The sequence below is a fragment of the Schistocerca cancellata genome, chromosome 5, assembly GCF_023864275.1.
Source record: "Schistocerca cancellata isolate TAMUIC-IGC-003103 chromosome 5, iqSchCanc2.1, whole genome shotgun sequence".
NCBI lineage: Eukaryota > Metazoa > Arthropoda > Insecta > Orthoptera > Acrididae > Schistocerca > Schistocerca cancellata.
This window is the reverse complement of record NC_064630.1, coordinates 734,000,178-734,004,342: the sequence shown is the minus strand read 5'-3', so window position 1 is coordinate 734,004,342 and position 4,165 is coordinate 734,000,178.

Genomic DNA, 4,165 nt, shown 5'->3' with positions numbered 1-4,165 from the left:
CTTCACCATGCCTGAGGAGCCCTCACAGCCCTGTGTTGTGGGACACAATTTGTCTGGCTCCTCTATCAAAACCATTCCAGCTTGGGTGAACTGGTTGTATCTATACTACCATTGGCACAGCCCTTGACATCATTGGAGCATAAAAACCTTCCCACTTGGCACTGAAGATGCCTTCAATAATGTGGTGTCCCCTGGGAGGGGGTAATCCTGATAAGAATCCTTGTCCTTCAGGTTGGGAGTTGTGCCTGTGGCTAACAGACATGATATTGATGAACAACCAATGCAAGGGAAAGGACAATGTGAATGGAAAAAGATATATGCTTTGCTGCTTGGAATGTGAGAACTTCAAACAAACCGGGACTCTTCATAGCCTCAAAGAAGAGATGGAGAAAGGCAGCAAAGGAGTTTCAGCAGTTCAAGAGATTGTATGGAAACTAGGCATTCTCCTAAGAAGTGACAGCCACACAATTCCGAATGGTGAATGGGACAGTAGATGGCAAGACATAAAGCAGCAGTTCTGAATTTTAACCTTGTAAATGAAAAGATATACACTTTGAGAATGAAGATCTATTTGCTCAACATTGCCATTGTTTGTGTGTATGCACCTACAGAATGTGATGAGGAGAAGGGAATGATGAATTTTATGTCCAACTGGAACAGGAATTAGAAAGTATACCAAGGCAATATGTGAAGATATATTTAGCAGACTTCAGCCCAACAGTGAGAAAAGAAGAAGCCTTTAGAGAGACAGCAGATAAGGAAAGTCTGCATTGTGTGTTGATTAAAAATGGACAAATACTTTGCCATGGGCAGTGTAATGGTAGTGATGAAGAGTACATGGCTCCAGGGAAGGAACATAAGGAAAGCCACATGGTGCACTCCAGTTGGTACCACAGTTAGTCAGACCAGCGTTGTAGTAATTGATACCAGACGTGCATCTGACATCCTTGTGGTTGATAGCTGTCAGGGAGGTGACTGTGACTCAGATCATTGTATGGTTAGAGTGAAACATAGACAATGCATTGTCATCTTTAGATCTGGAGTGGAGAGGAAGGCTCCAAGAAGATACATTTCCATACTAAAAGCAATGGGAATGTCTGAAAAGAATAAAACAGCACTGCAGAAGAAATTAGATGATAAAAAACTGTACATTGCAAAGTGTTGAAGGGAAGTGGTTTATGATGAAAAATGTTATACAACAAACTGCAGGAGTAGTTTTGGCTACAGAAGAAAGGGTGGAAAGGGCAATATGATTTGATGTAGATTGTAAAAGGGCAGTAACAGAAAGAAATGAGGCAAGAAAGAAAATGATAAAACAGGGCAACAAGATCTAATATAGAAGAATTCACAAAGAAAAGGAAAGAGGAAGATAGAATCTATTGAAGAAAGAAATGAGAATTGAAGGCAAAATGGATTATGGAGTTGGAAGAAAAATATAACAATCAAGATGTGAGGAAATTCAACAAGAGAATTCAGGCATTGAAGAAAGGCTTTCAGCCATGTACTTTATTCTGCAGAGGTAAAAAAGGTAATTTTGTAGGAGGAGAACAACAGATTATAGACCAGTGGGCTGAATGTTTCAGTGAACTGCTGAGCATTACTACAGAGATAGCAATATCAGAAGAAAATGAAGCAGTGTGTGCCCAGCCATGACACAGTGTTAGCCACATTGAAATACTTCTACTCACACCAACAATAGAGGAAGTCAGGGCGTCAGTCAAAAACCTGAAGAATAATAAGGGTCCAGGGAATGACAACATTTCAATCGAGATAATCAACATTGGGGGTCGAGGGTGAACAGCTGGCATGTGTTGTCCTTCATCACTTTACTTACCATTTGTGTACAATGTGTTAGCAAAGTCATTGCTATGAGAGGCACTCCATTTCCAGAAGAGGTTCTTGGAGACTGCCAGCGTGGTTTTTGACATGATAGATCAATGACTGACCACATCTTCTCTATAAGGCAAATAATGGAAAAGTGCCGTACATATAAGGTGGATGTACATCAATTCTTTGTAGGTTTCAAACAGCCTTATAAACTAATCAGATTGGTACAAACAACACACACCAGCAGAAAATGTCAAGTGTAAGTAAAAGGAAACTCACTAAAGAATTTAAATTTAACCAAGGGGGTTCGTTATCCACACTGCTTTTCAACTTAGTATTGGAGAGATTGACGAGAAGTTTGGATATCAATAATCGAAGTAGCACTCTGTTTAAATACATGAACCAAAAGCAAGCATGTGCTGATGATGCCTGTATGCTGTGTGGAAGACAGAGAGAGCTGGAAGAAGGATTTGACTGCCTAGAAAAGGAGCCAGAAGAGTTGCAGCTTTGAATAAATGACATCAAACACTATCCCTTTGCTTCCAGAGGAAATATTTCTATCAAAGAATCATATCGAGTTGAGTGGAGATAACTTTAAGAGATGTTAGAAGTTAGATTACTTGGGAGCAGTAACTGATGACCACAGCATAAGTGAAGAAATAAAAACAAGGATTGTCACAAGAAATAGAGCAGTCTTGTAGCCTGAGCAGAAAATCAAAGGTGATGGTCCATCAAACGGGTATAAGTCTGGTGGTAATGAATGGCTCAGAAACATGAACAACGACTGTGGCAGAGGAGGAGTTCCTGAGAATATGGCAAAGGAAAATATTAATTAAACTTTTAGGAACAGTGAGGTGGTCAATTGAGAATTGGTAAAACAATGAATTGGAAGAATTATATGATTATGCTAACCTAGTTTCATAAATCAAGGACAACGGTTGGAGCATATAGAGTGGATGTCAGAGGGTAGATTTTCCAAGACAGTCTACAGAAGAAATCTAGGTGCTAAAAGACGCAAAGAGAGATCATGGAAACAATAGCTGGATGATTTGGAGAAAGACTTAATGAACATGGAGGAAATGAGCGGAAGATTGGGCTGTGATTGCCAGAGAGGCCAAGACACTGTATGGGCTGTAGAACCAAGGAGTAAGTATAACTAAGTATGAGTGACATAAACATCGGAATTAAATGATTAGCTCATCGTAGATACAGGATCATACCTTGGATGTGAATGTATTTTATAAGGCATTGACTTTCAAATTTCTTATTCTTGGGATTTTGCTACTTAAGTATTCTTTGAGTCATTCAGTGGGCCACCAGACGCGTTTTTGGTGGGGGACAATAAATTCATGCAAACCAAAGTTAATAATTGATAAGAAGTAAGTTATTTATACTACATGGTTGGTTTTGTTTGTGATTCTCTACTTTGCAAGCAACTTATTTACACAAAACTTATTGGTATATCATTGTCATCTGCCAGCAAGATCGGTACACTACAGTATCCACTGTCAATGTATCCCCTGGTGGCTGGTAACAGACACTGACAGGTTGTAACATGAACCTGATCACTGAAATCAAGCTGGATGTGAAACCCAGCTACCAATCCACTGCAAGATACTTCTAATTGTGCTATGCTAAAGTCTTTGGTTCATTACTAGAGTTCAGCTGGACTAGTTTTAGACTGCTGTTTGTAGATTATTGATCAATTTACTTGTTCTTGGGGATTCCTGGATTACTCTCTAGGTGTGTTCTACAATTTATGATGACCCAGTGCAGACTGAACTGGTGAAATATCAAATGAGTATAGTGATCTATATTTTCTGTGTAATAAAGTGTTTTTTACAATATAGCAGGAGTAAAATTGGTGATGAGCATTCAGATATTGTGTGTGTGTGACAATGGAATATGTTAAGTGATCATGTATTCAGAATTCTTGAAAGTGTGGTGGCAGCAGCAGCAGCTGCAACTTCAAATGTAACTGCAGGCACAAGAAGAACAACCAAGAAAACAACAGCTGAAACTTCAAATGCAGTACCAGGCACAACAAGAAGAACTACAAACTTAAATTGTGGAACAGCAGCTCAAGCCAGAACAGCATTCACCAACCACCATTCTTGCTATTTCAGTCATAAATCAAAGACAACTCCACTACTAAACCCCAAAATACTGTGTCTTGTACAAAAATTTTGTGTCCTCAATAAATCTGAGTGTTCACATTTGTCTAAAATATGTAATTTTCTCTCTAAGCATCCTGAATAGCAAACAATTTGTAGTAACTAGGCTAACATTTTCCCATTACAAGAAGCCACATCAGACATAAGGTGCTTTGACAGGTGAT